This window comes from Miscanthus floridulus, chromosome 5 (genome assembly GCF_019320115.1).
Source record: "Miscanthus floridulus cultivar M001 chromosome 5, ASM1932011v1, whole genome shotgun sequence".
NCBI classification, from domain to species: Eukaryota; Viridiplantae; Streptophyta; class Magnoliopsida; order Poales; family Poaceae; genus Miscanthus; species Miscanthus floridulus.
The window spans coordinates 100,603,021-100,620,196 of NC_089584.1; the positions used below are offsets into that span (position 1 = coordinate 100,603,021).

General features: G+C 48.7%; 1 pseudogene; it reads left to right on the plus strand.

Annotated features, from left to right (window-relative positions):
* The first annotated feature begins 540 nt into the window (after positions 1–540).
* The window catches only part of LOC136452776 (nucleotide-sugar uncharacterized transporter 2-like), a 28,087-nt pseudogene continuing 11,451 nt past the window's right edge, over positions 541–17,176 (plus strand).

Below are 17,176 nucleotides of genomic sequence, written 5' to 3' on the forward strand. Positions count from 1 at the left end.
AACTAATCATATACCACGTCGACTAATGGTAAAAACAACTTCAACCACCTAATCCCTAAAAAGGAACTTCCATTCCATAAAAAAAGGCTTCGATTCAAACTAAAGAACAACAACCTCGCCCTTGACGCAGCACGAGAACCACCTAGCCCCGCATCTAATGTCGATTTGCACCCCTGGCACCCTCACCATTGGAGCACCTGCGCCGTACTCGCACCAGCACCCTCCGCCATCGCCGTCACTGACGCCGCCGTCGGCAGTTAGGGTTCAGGGTTGAGAAAGGAATGAGAGTGAGAGGAGGGTTTGGGGTTCGGGGTTGGTCTGCTAGACATGGAGACTGGGCCAAAACCACAGTCATGGCGGGTTGACTGGGTGAAAACCACGGTCGAATGGGCGTGCGGGCCAATTTTAACTGGTTTTGAGAGTTAAGAGACTGCGCGTGTCTGGTTTTTGAGTTAGAGGGCTAGAAAAAAACTACAGCCATAGTTGGAGGGCCAAAAATAGACTTTTTCCTTTTATGTGTGATCTATTGTCTTGCAGGTGATGGGGAGTGTTGGATTTAAGTTCCCAATTGCACTCTCATTAATTCATTACGTAGTTGCATTTGTTCTAATGGCCACCCTTAAGACATTATCCTTGTTACCGGTTGCCCCTGCATCGAAATCCACTCCTTTCTCATCTATATTTGCTTTGGGTGTTGTAATGTCCCTATCCACTGGGCTAGCCAATGTGAGTTTGAAACCTAACAGGTAAACTAGCTAGATTCCATTTGAAAGTTAAGTGATGTGTGCTTACATAAATTTTGTAGTATTGCCTTCATGTATTCTCAGTATTTTTGCTATTCAGTGTAGGTTTCTATCAAATGGCTAAGATTGTTGTAACCCCAACAATTGTTGTAGCAGAATTCATGCTTTTCCAGAAGAAAAGTTTCCTATCAAAAGGTAGGCTTGCTGCAACAAAATGTGATTCCACAATGTTTTACAGCTTTCAGGCTAACTATCACTACTAGAAATCTCCACTTCTATGACAAAAATCTTAATGATGGATCCAAAACCATCATAGAAGATCACTTTTTATGACAAATATTTCCGTTTCATTGTAGATTAGTGGTGATGATCCTGTAACACTCCTTTTTATGGCAAAATCAGGCATCATCATAAAAAACGTCATAGAAGAGCGCAGGGTTTCATCATAGATCACTCGCGCGAATCATCTGTGATAGTCTCCTTTAATACTGTGACGAACAGGGATTCGTCATTGAACTAATTACCCATCTGTGACAAACAATATTCAATCTGTAACGAACGACTTCGTCCTAGATCTCCACATGGTACTTTCTCCCTCTGACATGTACCTATGGCACCTGGGAGTTACTCATCCGTGATGCTTGCAATTCATCATAAAAGTCTCCTTTCTCCATACGACGTGTACCTATGGGACCCATCTCCATCCGACGTGTGGGACCTACAGTACAGTTACTCATCCGTGACGCTTGCAGTTCGTCATAAAAGTTTTTGCTCAGTCCTTTCTCTGTCCAACTGTACTTGTAGGACCCTTCAGCATCCGACCTATGGGATCCGACGGCTTACATGTCATGTGTACCTGTGGGACCGTTCTCTATCTCCATCTGACCTATGGGACCCGACGGCTTGCGTGTCACATGTACCTATGGTACCATCCGACCTGTGGGACCCGATGGCTCACATGTCACGTGTACCTCTAGGACTTTTCTCCATCTCCATCTGACCTGTGGGACCCAGGGTCTTGCGTGTCACTTGTACCTTTTGTGCCACCAGGGTCAAATAAATTAAAAAAAACTCAATGCCTGGTAATCAAACCTAGGACCTGGAGGAAGGAATGCACGGTCTTTACCATTGCGCTAGATGCCTTGTTGTATTAGCATATCTTTGGAGTCTTTATAATATTATATTCTCTATGTGGATGCCCTATAGGTTGACCTATATTGGATATTTTCCCTTCAAGTGGAAATAAATCTGTGCCCATTAGACTAGTTGCGGCGGTGGAGGATCCCCTATGTGCTGTGGTGGCTCCGACGTCCTTTTGGAGGCTAGGTGATGGGGCTTGCCAGTGGAGCGTGGTGGCATTGGCGTCCATGCCCGTTGTGTGCCACGGCAGAGGTGATAGATCCAATCCGTAGGTATCCTTTCTCGCCTTTTCCTATTCGCTTCACTATTTTGGTCTTTGCTTGAACATGAGGTATACAAGAAACATTCTAGCGTTGGAGATCTGGTTGGGCCAATGATATGATGATGAAAAGAACTAGGAGGTGGCACTGGTTGGTTTTCTGATGATGTATTGGTTTTCTACATATGTTTAGTTTTGTTACCGTAAATGCCTATGTGCAATTAGGCCTATTAATTGTCAAGTGCTTGCTTGATTATACCTACCTGTCTAGGCAAACAAACAAGCCCATTGCTTTTGCCTTCAAAACTGTTGTAATTATCGTCCTCTTAACTTTTGTTTGCCTCCTAAGCTCTGAGCTCATGTATTGATTGTAAGTGTGATGGATATACTTGATTTAGCTGGAATTGTAATGGTTATAACTCCATTAACTTCACTGTTGGACTTTGGTATGAGTTGTGGACTTCACTGTTAGATCTTTGTTGGATTATTTTCCTCTTGTGATCTCATTACTGAGCAAGCTCTCATCCTACTACACACAGATGAAATGGAGGAGGCCCCCAATAAGAGAAACACACTGGCTAGCCTCACGGACGATACTGTTGTCAAAATCCTCCGCCGCCTCCCTGCCCGCTCCTTGTTCTGCTACAAATGTGTCTGTCGCTCCTGGAACCACCTCATCAAGGACTACAACAACCATAAGGTGCTGCCTCGGACTCTGGCAGGCTTCTTCTACAACACCGACTGGGGCTATCGATGCTACACTAGAGTCACCAGTGAACACCCCTCCTTGTCCTTCTTGCCCTTCACCTTGGCCAATGTAGCTATCTCAGATATCTACAACGACCTCATCCTATGCTGGTGCCGAGGGGCTGATAGATCATACTACTATGTCGTCTGCAATCTGGCAACCAAGGAGTTCAAGGAACTACCACCTAGTGATGTAGACTAGGCCTGATCTTCTGAAAGGTATGGCGTCGATTGGTGGAGACTCAGCATTCACGATCTAGGCTTTGAACCAAGACTAATTCGGACCCCCGCAACCGTTACACCACTGCTCCGTTGGTTATCAACCACGCGAACGTGATTGACCTCGCCGAGAAGGCTTTCCTGCAAGTGAATCGAGAACACAAGAAAGAACGGGATGAACGCAATCTGAAATTGCAAATAAATACGAGGCTTATGAACATGAGAAGGAGTTCAAGTCTGTATTCGAAAGGACTAATCGCCATAGGCGAACAAGATCAAGAACTAGGGCCCTGGTTCATAGCAAGCAGCCTTGGCGGCATAGTTGCAGTAAAACGATGTCTGTTTCACAAGGAAATCAAGAACTAAACAAAACCCAAACCCTAAAGAGAGCGACAGCTGCTATTTATAGAGTCTTGGGCGTCACTCCCCCTGGACGCGCACCCTAATGGGCCCAAACACGTACACAGTCCAACGGACCAAAAGACGGTGTCGCAGCACCCTGGCAGATTTTGGATGCTGACTTGTTTCAACAATTCCCATTGATTCCGAAGGTATTTTGACGTGAAACCACTTGGATTGGCTTACTTATCAAATTAGCTTTCCAACCATATGTGGATCGTCGAAAACGGAGTTCGTATGCGTCCGGGGTGACTAGTTTAAGGCAGACTGGTCCTGAAGGCCGAGGCAGACTCGAACTTGAGTTGCTTTGGGCCTCCACCTCGGGGACTTGAACCGAATTAGCCTCGAACCTCCTTTTTGACTTGGACACCCTTGCTGGCCTCCTACCCCTCCATACCATGTGCCAAACATGGTCATATGCATGGGTGTCATGTCCTCATCACCTAGCATCCATTCTATTGGCGGGGCTCGATTGGGGTTCGATCCGAAAGCCTCCTCGCACTTCCATGTGATTGAATATATACAGGAGCAGTTTGATTGGTGTAGGGGTGTGAACATCTACTCATCTAAAACTACAGCATGGATCCGTAAGAAATCCAAATGGGGCAGGAGTGCTTCTATGACAATTGAGAGATCAGATAGGAGAACATCAGAAACTGTGTATCTTAACGGTTGTCTGCACATTATGGGGTACTGGTGGGGCTATTAGCAGATAATTGTTGTGGATATAGAGGGAGAGACATGGAAGAAATTTCCTTGCCCGTGTGGTTCTGCATTTTCCATCCATCAAGTTTAGGATCACTTGTGTGTATGCACTGTTCGTGGTTGTGATTACCCCAAGCTTAACATCTGGATCCTTGAAGACTATGGTACTACATGTAAATGGACATTGAAGCATACTTTTGGCATTCTGTACATTCTTTTGGAGACTAACATTAATTTTGGTTACTTGGATGTTGATCAGTACTACACAACGGTTCACCCAGAATGGAATTTGCTTTTCTTTGTTGGGGTTGGGGACAAAAATGACATCGTCGCATATAACATGGATAGCAGAAAAGTTCATGTCATCCCTACACATTACAGTGTGTTTTCTAAATGGGATGTCCTGCCACAAAACATCTGTAGACCTTACTATCTTTCCTATGTTCCCTTGTTCTCAGAGTTGGAGTCATTAGCAAAGGAGTAAATAAAGTTCCATGATGTATCTCCTTGTCATGACATGTTTAAATATATCAATGTTGTTAGATTGTCTATGCATATGTTTAGTGTTGTTACTGTAAATGCCTGTGTGCAACTAGGCCTGTTAATTGTGAAGTGCTTGCTTGATTATACCTATCTGTCTAGGCAAACAAACATGCCCATTGCTTCTGCCTTCAAAACTGTTGTAATTGTCGTCCTCTTAATCTTTGTCTATCTCCTATGGAAGAAGCTCTGAGCTCGTGTACTGATTGTAAGTGTGATGGATAGACTTGATTTAGATAGAATTGTAATGGTTACAGCTCCATTAACCGCTACTCTAGTTTGAGTTATATATATCTATGTGGTGCTACTCTAAATTTGTTTGAGATCGTACCATGAAAATTATTAATGGTTGTTAAAGTTGCACTTTGGTATGAGTTGTGAACTTCACTAATGGATCTTTGTTGGATTATTTTCCTCTTTAGTGATCTCATTACTGACCAAGCACATAGACAAAATGGAGGAGGCCCCCAACAAGAGGAACGCACTGGCCAGCCTCACGGATGATGCTGTTGTCGAGATTCTCCACCGCCTCCCCACCCACTCCATGTTCTACTGCAAGTGTGTCTGTCGGTCCTATAATCACCTCATCTTGGACTACAACAACCATAAGGTGCTGCCCATGACTCTAGCCGGGTTCTTCTACAACATCGACCAAGGCCATCGATGCTACACCAGAGTCACCGGTGAACACCCCTCTTTGTCCTTCTTGCCCTCCACCTTGGCTAATGTAGCTATCTTAGATATCTTCAACGGCCTCATCCTATACTGGTGCCAAGGGGCTGATGGATCATACTAATATGGCGTCTACAATCTAGCAACCAAGGAGTTCAAGAAACTGCCGCCTAGCATCCATTCTGTTGGTGAGGCTCTATTGGGGTTCGATCTGACAGCCTCCTCACACTTCCATGTGATTGAATATATAGAAAAGGAGTAGGATGATGAGTGTAAGGGTGTGGACATCTACTCATCTAAAACTACAGCATGGATCTATATGAAATTTAAATGGGGACCAAATACTTGTGTGACAATTGATAGATTAGAAGAAATGAGATCATCAAAAACTGTGTATCTTAACGGTTGTTTGCACATTATGGGGTACTCGGGGATTTACCCTTAGATACTTGCTGTGGATATGGAGGGAGAGACATGGTGAAAAATTCCTTGCCCACGTGGTTCTTCACCCTCCATCCATCAAGCTCTGGATCACTTGTGCGTATGTACTGTTCATGGTCACAATATGTCCAAACTTTCAATCTAGATCCTTGAAGACTATGGTACTAATAAATAGACATTGAAGTATACTATCTGAAGGTGTTTGCACAGACTAACATTGAATTTAGTTATTACTCGTACTACAATGTTAATGAGTACTACTCAACAGTTCACCCAGAATGGAATTTGCTTATCTTTGTTGGGGTTGGGGGTGGAAAATGACATCCTTGCATATAACATGGATAGCAGAAAAAGTTCATGTCATCCCTACATGTTACAGTCAATTTTTGAAATGTGGCATCCTACCACAAATCAATGGTAGACCTTACTATCTTCCCTATGTTCCCTTGTTCTCGGAGTTGGAGTCATTAGCAGAGGAGTAAATAAAGTTCCATGATGTATCTCTCTATCATGATATGTTTAAATGGATCAATGTTGTTTGATTGTCTATGGACATGTTAATTTTCTCTTGGATGGATGTTATCAATATTATGCAGCAATTTTAACTTATTTGTAATGTAAGCTAAGGTCTGTGTAGTGTGTCAGACATGTTCAAACCTACAGAGGTCAGACTTTCTTGCGTGTGTAGCAACATTTCAACACCAATGGCTCCTCTTTGTTCCCAAAAACTAAAAAACACCAATGGCTCCTTTGTAGTAGTGATATATTAACCATCACGATCTCTTTCGCAACTCCTCTCATTTTCCTTCCTTCCCCGAGCCCTCCCATTCCCACTATAGATCTAAAATCGTCAGGAACATGCAGTTGCCTTCTCCAAACCTACTTCACTCTTAGCCACCGCCATGGTGAAGGGTGAGCCTTCTACGAAGCATGCACGGGAGGAGGAGGACATTGTGCCCGTGGTGACGGAGGATGACACCATGCCTGTGGTGAAGGAGGATGACACCGTGCCCGTGGTGAATCAAGATGAAGCTCCGGTGGATCCCTTTGGAGATCGAGATGATTGGGACGTTGGCATCATGAGTAAGGCTTTCTTGAAGATTAGGCATGTGCTACAGAACACCGATCTAGGCACCCTCAACCCACCTCGAGAGGAAAGGATAACAATTATGTCTTCATTTTTCATCAACTCGTTGATGTCCTGGAAGAACTACCAGCTTACCTGAACAAGAATCGCGTAGACAATGTGGAGTACATCCTCGTCTGCTACCAGAGCCGGATAGATGGCTTCGACACTAGCGTCGCGACATAGGGAATCTACACCGCCCACAACACCAAGAAGCACTGGCGCAACCTGGTTTGTGCCGATGCTAACTAGGTGACCAACCGCATCGCCATTGACAAGGACGATGACGACATTGATACTAATGAGGAGGACAAGGACAAGGATAGTGATACCGACGATGAGTAGATGAGTAAATAAAGTTCCGTTTGATGTATCTCACGTTGCATTTGATGTATCTACCTTATGTTGGGAGTACGGAGGGAGTACATGTTGTTACTCTTTCCTTATGTTGTTACTCTTCCTAATGTATCTTCCCTTGCATTTTATGTTGGATGCGTTCAAATGTATAGAGGTTTTGATTTGTGAAGTCTTATTTGTATATCTATGTTTACTATATTGTTGAACTTTGTATTAATTAGGTGGGTTAAACTCTGTTGAGCATGGTGTAGATCATGTCATTTGGTCATTTGGTAGCCAGTTTCTAGCCGTTGTTGGTTGGTTTTGCCTGCATGTTTCTTTCTGGTTCTCTTTCTGATCTATAGTAATGGTAAACATGCATAACAGAATTCATCTGATCAAGTCTCACATCGATGTAATGCCTAACGTAGGAGCCACATAGCTATTCAAATTTTATAGCACACGCAAGAAAGTCTGAGCATCGTAAATCTGACCGGGCCGGACACATCTCACGTTATACAAGGAAACTTGTTTCGCACGAATACATTCATTGAATTCCTAAAGAAACAAATAAAATTTAGAATCTTTGAGGGAAGGGGGCGCTCCTCCCATATAGAACTTGCGTGGTTGCCAAGAGTGAAGTGAATGCACAGGAAAGTTGGACACAAGAAGTGCATCTTAGAAGAAGAGCTTTTGACCACCATGACACGCTTGATACTTGAAAGCCTGGTGCGGCTGTGAAGAGGACTCACAACAGTCGAGGGGTAGTAAGGCAGTCAGCTAGCTAGAGATAGCTATACAATAGGAGTGAGTCCAGGCATTGTCCACATAGGGACGCCAGGGCAGGAATAGGCTTCTAACATGACCGCACGAGGTTCATCATTACTTGTATTCGAGTAGTGAATATTTTAGAAGGTCGGACCATCTGTCATCCGGTGAAGTATACAGTGCACTCTAATCCAAGTAGTCGTAGGCTCGTAGTAGTCGAGGGGCAGTAGCTAGCTAGAGATGGCTACATGGTTTCATAGGTTTTGATTGCACTCCCTAGGCTGTGGTTGATGCTACTGCTTTATTAGGCGCCCGTGGGTTTTTAGAAAAAGTCCGCATTATTAGGCATATCCTGGAAACAAGGATACAATTAACTCCTGATGGAAGCCGAGGTCGTCTCTAGTTCATTCCAATTAAAGGCTGCATGCATACATGCATGTAAGCCAGGGAGACGGCTCCAATAGAGGCTTAGACATGATATTTTTAATTAATGCAATTTCACAGTCTTCCTCCATTCCTTGGTATCTAAAATTTCATCCCGTGCACTTAACAAACCGGCTCGGAGGCAGTATGAACAAATGCACTCAATTTGCACTATATACTATCCTACGAGATGAAATGTACAGTGGGTGGACTTTCTTACGTGCGTAGTAAAAAAATATGAACAGAAAGAAACATGAAGATCATAAAGAGAACCAGAAAACTCCGCATTTCCCGGTAATCTAACCGTCTTGTCCGCTCGGTCACCCGCGCATCCGGTAATCTAAACCATGTCGTTGTTGGAATTCCCATGCCAGTTCGTAGAGGGTATCTAAAACTCCTACTGTAACCCCCGCTTGGCCGCCTCCCCAGCCTCCTCCTCAATCAGCGTAAGTCAATCGTGCCACGCCACCTCTCCAGCGCTTTGTCTCGCCGCCGTCCACACAGCGTAGCTCCATCCATGTCATCGACGCCGGCAATCATGGAGGTGAGGTGGCACCCCCATGTCGCGTTTGCTAGCGCTCCCTGATGAGCTAGACATTGAGATCGCCGGTGTTGATAGAATATGCTCGGTAGTCCACCGAGGGCTATCCTACGATGGTAGATTTGTCGGTGGGGATGCACGTAATCAGGAACCAGATGGTGACACAAGGAGCAGAGACAGCGATTTAGACAGGTTAGGGCCATCTAATCGACGTAATACCCTATGTCCTGTGTCTTTGGTGTATTATATTGATCTGGACGACCAAGTAGCTTGATGTAGCCTATCCGCTAGGGGACCCCTGCCTCTCCTTATATAGTCTGGAGAGACAGGGTTACAAGTAAAGTATCCTATTTGGTACTATACAATGTCTTGCGGTGCACGCCGAGCAGCGCCGTGCACGCCTTGATCTTGTGGGCCGGGCCACCTCTGATGGTGCGGCCCATGTCTTGGGGGCCATACCCCCACAGCTAGTCCCCGAGCCTGACAGTAGGTGATGTAGTCACGTGGTGCCAGGGTCAGAAAGTAGAAGACCAGCCGAGCAATCAACCAGTCCCTGGGCATAGCCTCAAGATGAGAACAAGCACATTCACCGCAAGGTGAAGTGTGCCCACTTAGTCCCCGAGCCTGCTGGAAGATGAAGAATGAATCTTGTAGCAGGGTCAAAAAAGTCTAAAAGCTTGCCGACGTCGTCTGACATGCGCGTATCAAGACCCCAGATGTACTGCCCAAGATCAGCACCCTGATCCGAACAGCATGGAGTAGCTTGATAGCACACCGACAAGACGTAGCAAGATCCGAGCAGCAAGAGATTCCCCCGGCGTCGCTGGCGATGACCGAGCACCGAGGAGCGAGGAGTCCTCGGTGTCGCTGGCGATGACCGAGCACCGAGGAGCGAGGAGTCCCCGGTGTCGCTGGCGATCTCCGAGCACCGAGGAGCGTGGAGTCCCCAATGTCGCTAGCGATGACCGAGCACCGAGGAGCGAAGAGTCCTCGGCATCACTGGCGATGACCGAGCACCGAGGAGCGAGGAGTCCCCGGCATCGCTGGCGATGGCCGAGCATCGAGAAGCGAGGAGTCCCCGGCATCGCTGGTGATGACCGAGCACCGAGGAGCGAGGAGTCCCCAGCGTCGCTGGCGATGTCCGAGCACCGAGGAGCGTGGAGTTCCCGATGTCGCTGGCGATGACCGAGCACCGAGGAGCGAGGAGTCCCCGGCATCGCTGGCGATGACCGAGCACCAAGGAGCGAGGAATCCCCGGCATCGCTGGCGATGACCGAGCACCGAGGAGCGAGGAGTCCCCGGCATAGGTGGTGATGTCCGAGCACCGAGGAGCAAGGAGTCCCTGGCATCGCTGGTGATGACCGAGCACCAAGGAGCGAGGAGTACCCGGCATAGGCGGTGAGATCCGAGCACCGAGGAGTGAGGATTCCCCAAAGTCACTGGCGATGACCAAGCACCGAGGAGCGAGGAGTCCCTGGTGTCGCGGGCGATTCCCGAGCATCGAGGAGCGAGGAGTCCCCGGTGTCGCTGGCGATGTCTGAGCACCGAGGAGCGAGGAGTCCCCAGCGTCGCTGGCGATGACCGAGCACCGAGGAGCGAGGAGTCCCTGGTGTCGCTGGCGATGACCGAGCATCGAGGAGCGAGGAGTCCATGGCATCGCTGGTGATGACCGAGCATCGAGGAGCGAGGAGTCCCCGGCGTCGCTGGCGATGACCGAGCATCGAGGAGCGAGGAGTCCACGGCGTCGCTGGCGATGACCGAGCACCGAGGAGCGAGGAGTCCCCGGCATCGCTGGCGATGACCGAGCACCGAGGAGCGAGGAGTCCCCGGCGTCGCTGCCGATGACCGAGCACCGAGGAGCGAGGAGTCCCCGGCGTCGCTGGCAATGTCCGAGCACCGAGGAGCGAGGAGTCCCCAGCGTCGCTGGCAATGACCGAGCACTGAGGAGCGAGGAGTCCCTGGCATCGCTGGTGATGACCGAGCATCAAGGAGCGAGGAGTCCAAAGAGTCGCTGGTGATGACCGAGCACCGAGGAGCGAGGAGTCCCCTGCATCGCTAGCGATGACCGAGCACCGAGGAGCGAGGAGTCCCAGGCATCATTGGCGATGTCCGAGCACCGAGGAGCAAGGAGTCCCCAGCATCGCTGGCAATGACCGAGCATCGAGGGGCGAGGAGTCCCTGGTGTCGCTGGTGATGATCGAGCATTGAGGAGCGAGGAGTCCAAAGCGTCGCTGGTGATGACCGAGCACCGAGGAGCGAGGAGTCCCTGGCGTTGCTAGCGATGACCGAGCACCGAGGAGCGAGGAGTCCCCGGCGTTGCTGGCGATGACCGAGCACCGAGGAGCGAGGAGTCCCCGGCGTCACTGGCGATGTCTGAGCACCGAGGAGCGGGGAGTCCCCAGCTTCGCTGGCGATGACCGAGCACCGAGGAGCGAGGAGTCCCCAGCGTCGCTGGCGATGACCGAGCACCGAGGAGCGAGGAGTCCCCAACGTCATTGGCGATGACCGAGCACTGAGAAGTGAGGAGTCCCTGGTGTAGGCGGCGATGTCCGAGCACCGAGAAATGAGGAGTCCCTAGCATAGGCGGCGAGGTCCGAGCACCGACATAGCCGACGACGTCCATGCGGTGAAGTGAGCACCTGGGAGCGAGGAGTCCCCGGCATCGCTGGCGATGACCGAGCACCGAGGAGTGAGGAGTCCCCGGCGTAGGCGGCGATGTCTAAGCACCGAGGAACGAGGAGTCCCTGGCATAGGCGGCGAGGTCCGAGCACCGACGTAGCTGACGACGCCCGTGCGGTGAAGTGTGCCCACTTAGTCCTCGAGCATGAAGAATCCGAGCGCTGAGGAGTAACCGACGTAGTTGGCGATGAAGAACGAGCGGCGAACAGTCTGGTCAACTAGTCGGTGGCGAAGTGAGCATTGAGTAGAAGCAACCGACGAATAGTCCGATCAACTGGTCGGCGATGGAGTCCATGAACCGAGCGGTCCGACCAGTTGATCAGTGGAGAAGCCCGAGCACTAGGTGATCCAATCACCTGGACGATGATCCTGCAATGCAAACATGTAGAACGGGTAGTACATGACGCACAAATAAATAAACTCTGGAGAAAAAACAGCAATGGTGATGAAACGGCGTATGCAGTTCGCCGATCAGTTGGCGTAAAAATATATTTATGTTTAATATAAACCGCCCGAACAGTTAGTGTGTAGCTGAGTCTCCAGCCCTAGCTAGCCCATAGTCCATAACATCGAGCGCGGAGCCCGTGCACGTGTAGGAGGAACAGGCGTGACCAAGGAGCCGCTGCCGACCACCCATAACACAGAGCGCGGAGCCCGTAGCACATGTAGGGAGGAGCCGGAGACAGGGCCGTCTATGAAGGCGTCCGAGCATCAACGTGACTGTTTGAGGGTTCAGAAAATCATTTGGAGAGCAAATATGGAGAAAACAGTTCGGAAAAACATTATGGCGATATACGAAGATCAGAGAATATTTAGAAGAATATTAAAGCGTGACTTAGCTTTGGAAGGAGCATCTGGTCGGCGACGTATAGCGTTATCTGGTCGGCATTGACGGCGAGCACCTGGCGGGCGGTGAGTTGTTGGTGAAGGCGACCTCAGAGGTGGTTCCGAGATCGGATCTGGTTTGCTAGAGACGTGAAGTCCTGTTGCAGGCTGCTGGAAAGTTGTCGTTGCTGTGATCTCGAATGACGTCAGGTTGCTGAAGGACGCTGCCGTAGGAAGTCAGGTTGCCACGAGCGGCGTCGATCTTGAGATCCCATCTGGCCCGCCATGGATTAGCGCGCACAGCCCTACCTGGCACGCCAACTGTCGACAGAATATGCTCGGCAATCCACCGAGGGGTATCCCGCGATGGTAGATTTGTCAGTGGGGATGCGCGTAATCAGGAACCAGATGGTGACACAAGGCGCAGAGACAGCGATTTAGACAGGTTCGGGCTGTCTGATCGACGTAATACCCTACGTCCTATGTCTTTGGTGTATTGTATTGATCTGGACGACCAAGAAGCTTGATGTAGCCTATCCGCTAGGGGACCCCTGCCTCTCCTTATATAGTCTGGAGAGACAGGGTTACAAGTAAAGTATCCTATTTGGTACTATACAATGTCTTGCGGTGCACGCCGAGCAGCGCCGTGCACGCCTTGATCTTGTGGGCTGAGCCACCTCTGATGGTGCGGCCCATGTCTTAGGGGCCATACCCCCATAGCCGGCCACCTCACTGTGACCTCGGAGCGGCCCATGGATGACCTCCATAGCCTACGAGCGACCTGCTTGTCCATGCGCTGCATCTATGGCAACCCTGCCATCGGTTAGCGTGTGGCACTAGAGCAGTGTAGATGGGGGCTGGGGTGGGACGATGTCGGCAACTACTATGCCCTCTTTTCTAGCCTGACCCACCTCGGTAACCCATAGGCTTGCTTCCTCACCGGGATACCAATGGTATTCAAATAAACCCATAGGCCCCAGCCATGCCGTGATGATCTTGCCCGCGCCATGGATTGGTCACCATATTGCACTATAGGCACAATGGTGATACCCATGACGACGACACTGCGAGGCGGTATATGAGACGGGTCGAGGGCGAGGAAGAATCATGGGCGAGGGCAGCAAACCAATGAGTAGGTGGCTACGCAACAAGGGGTGTGTGTTGTGCCGCCACGAGGTGACCACCGAGGTGATCTGCGAAATGAGGTAGGCCTGGGGAAAGTTGTCATCGCCGTCGCTAGCACAGGTGCGTGGTGATGTTCCATGCGTAGGTGGCACTTATGGAAATGCAGATGGATGGGAAGGAAGGGCTATGTATTGTAGCGAGGATTGTAGGTTTCGCCGTGAATTTGAGTTGTTCACATGGGAACTTGGAATAAGAAACTAGTAGTTCACTCTTTATATGCGAGAGTGAATTACTCCCTTCGTCCTGAAATATATTGTATTCTGGCTTCAGCAGTACTTTTCAGTAAATGAATAGTGTTTTCCTCTCACAACAAATCAGCATAAGCGTCAGCATAAACCAAATTTCAACAAAACGAACATGGCCTCATTTCGCTGAAATTTGGCTTATGATGATGCTTATGCTGATTTGTTGTGAGAGGAAAACACTATACGTTCGCTGAAAAGTACTGCTGAAGTAGTTTGAGCTCCTGAAATATAGTGTATTCTGTAGCTTTTAATGTTTTGTTGTTTTGTTTCAATTTTATTTGTTTCCTTTACGGATTCAACAAAAGTACTCATACGAAACATGTTTTCCTGTATAACGTGAGATGTGTTCGGCCCGGTCAGATTTATTATGCTCAGACTTTCTTGCGTGTGCAGTAAAATTTGAGTAGCTATGTAACTCCTCCTTTAGGCATTAGATCGACGCGAGACTTGATCGAATGAATTTTGTTATGCATGTTTACCATACTACAGATCAGAAAGAGAACCAGAAAGAAACCTGCAGGCAAAACCAACCAACAGGGGCTAGAAACCGGCTACCAAATGACCAAAGGACCTGATGTACACCATGCTCAATAGAGTTTAACCCACCTAATACAAAGTTGAATAAAAATAAACACAGACATGTAGAGGTCCAAAAAATACACCCCTGCCCCTCAATACTATGGCATCAGTAAAGATCCTTGGCAATTAATATGGATGTTTTGGTCTTTTTTAACTGCTTTAGTCTCTTTTAGTCACCAAAACCAAATAGCCTAGGATCTTTGTTGTTAAACTTTAGTCCTATGTTCCCTTGTTCTATCATGTTGCATTTTATGTTATGTCATGTTGGATTTGATGTATCTTCTTTATGTTGGGAGTTGGGAGGTTCTTACGTGTCAGACGCGTCCAAATGAGGAAAAAACTATGGAGGAATCTGTCAGACATGACCAAATGTACAGAGGTCAGACTTTCTTACGTGTGCAATAACATTTCAACACCAGTGGCTACTCAGCTCTGCATTAGACTGAGGTGAGACTTGCTCCTCGCTGTGAGGTTCTAGCATGTTCAACAAAGATTGACAAAGACACCAAGGCAACAAAAAAACAAACAGAAACCAAATGACCTGAGCTACATCATGCTCAACACAGTTCAACCCACCTAATACAAAGTACCACCCCATGACCAAGGAGCAATGAGACGTTTGCGTGGTTTGGCGTTGTGGCTTGGCCACATCATGTCAATGCGAGTGTCCCTACTGCAATAGGCTACTGATGCCACCCACGCGCGCGTGTCTGCACGGGAATGCAGGAGCACACAAGCAGTCACAACAGTCGAGGGGTAGACTGAAGGCTAAAGACTAACGAGTTATAGACTGAAGTAGCCATGAAATAAGACGAGTTGGGTTCATCGCAGATCAAAGCCACTCATGGCTACTACTACTACTGATCCAGGGGTCATTTGGTAGCCGATTTGTAGCTTCTGTTTGTTGGTTTCGCCTGTAGGTTTCTTCCTGGTTCTCTTTCTGATCTGTAGTACGGTAAACTTGCATATGGAATTCATCCAATATAGTCTCACATAGATCTAATGCCAAACGAAGAGGCCACATAGCTATTCAAATTTTACTACACATGCAAGAAAGTCCGAGCATTGTAAATCTAACCGGGATGAACACATCTCATGTTATACAGGGAAACCTATTTCGTACTAGTACTTTCGTTGAATAAGGAAACAAATATAATTGAAAAACAACAAAAAGCAAAGCAACAGGAAATCAAAAGCTGTAGAATACACTATATTTGAGGACAAATTTCAAATGCCAGAATACACTACATTTAGAGAGTGAAAGGACTAGTCTCTTATTCAAATTCCCATTCAAAAAAATGGATTTCTTGACGAAGCCTATAGTCCCTCGCTGCAATACAACCCTTCCTTCCCATCCGTCTGCATCGCCGCAAGCGTCGCGCCTGCGCAAGGAAGATCACCGCAACTGCACCGCGGCGGCAGCGACAACCGTCCCCACGTATTGTAGATCACCTTGATGGCCGAGGCGTGACATAGCACGCCCCCTTGTTGATTAGCCACCTACTCGTTTGGCCGCGCCACCGCCCGGATTCTTGCTTCGCCCTCAAACCCGTCTCATGCACCGCCTCATAGTGTCCTTGTCGCCAGCACCACCATTGTGCCTATAGAGCAATATGGGACCAAATAGGCCGTTAGATTGTGCTCGCCATCGGTGGTGCGGGTGAGATCATCGTGGCATGGCTGCGAGCTGTAGTTTTCCTTGAATACTGTTTGTATCCCGGTGAGGAAGTAAGCCTCTGGGTTGCTAACTTGGGTTAGGCTAGCAAGGAGGGCATAGTAGTTGATGGGGTCGGTTCCCGTCCTCCCGTGTCTGACTCGATCTAGTGCCAGACGCTGACCAATGGTGGGGTCACCGCAGATGCGACGCATGGACGAGCAGGTCACCAGTAGGCTACAGAGGTTGTCCATGGGCCGATCTGAGGTCACAATAAGGTGGCCGGTGATCTCAATTTGCACATCGGTAGGGAGCACTGTCAGTGACATGATTGCTGACTTGGTTGGAGCTACGGCGTGTGGACGACGGCAAGCCGGAGGGCTGGAGAGGCAGAGTGGGACGACATACATTAATTGAAGGGGAGGTAGGGGAGGCGGCCGAGCGGCGGTTACAGTAGGAGTTCTCTAAATACCCTCTGCTAACTGGCATGGGAACTCGCAACCGGGTGCATTGAGTGTACACTGTTTCCAATCCCAGGAGTCAAAACGTGAAACGGGGGATGCCAACCAACCACGAAGCCTCCATCGCTGTGTCTTGTGGGAGAGCAACTGTTCGGCTCTCCTCTTTAACCATTGTTGCGTCCTATGAGAGAGCAACCATTCTGCTCTCCACTTTAAAATGACTAGTAGGCTGTTGAGAGCACCACCGACTAGGGTATTCTCTCATACATACGTACCTGTACACATCACATCACCTCCTTCGATCCCTACTCACCGGCAGCACATAGAGCGAGCAATGGGGCACTGGTCATCCAGCAAGTATTCCATAGACTATGAAGATGAGGCCGGTGAGGAGGTGAATCAACCGATGGGGAGCCCACCGACGACGATGAGGAGGATGCGCCGTAGGCGACAGAGGAGGAGGAGAAGCAGGAGGAGGCACCGGTAGAG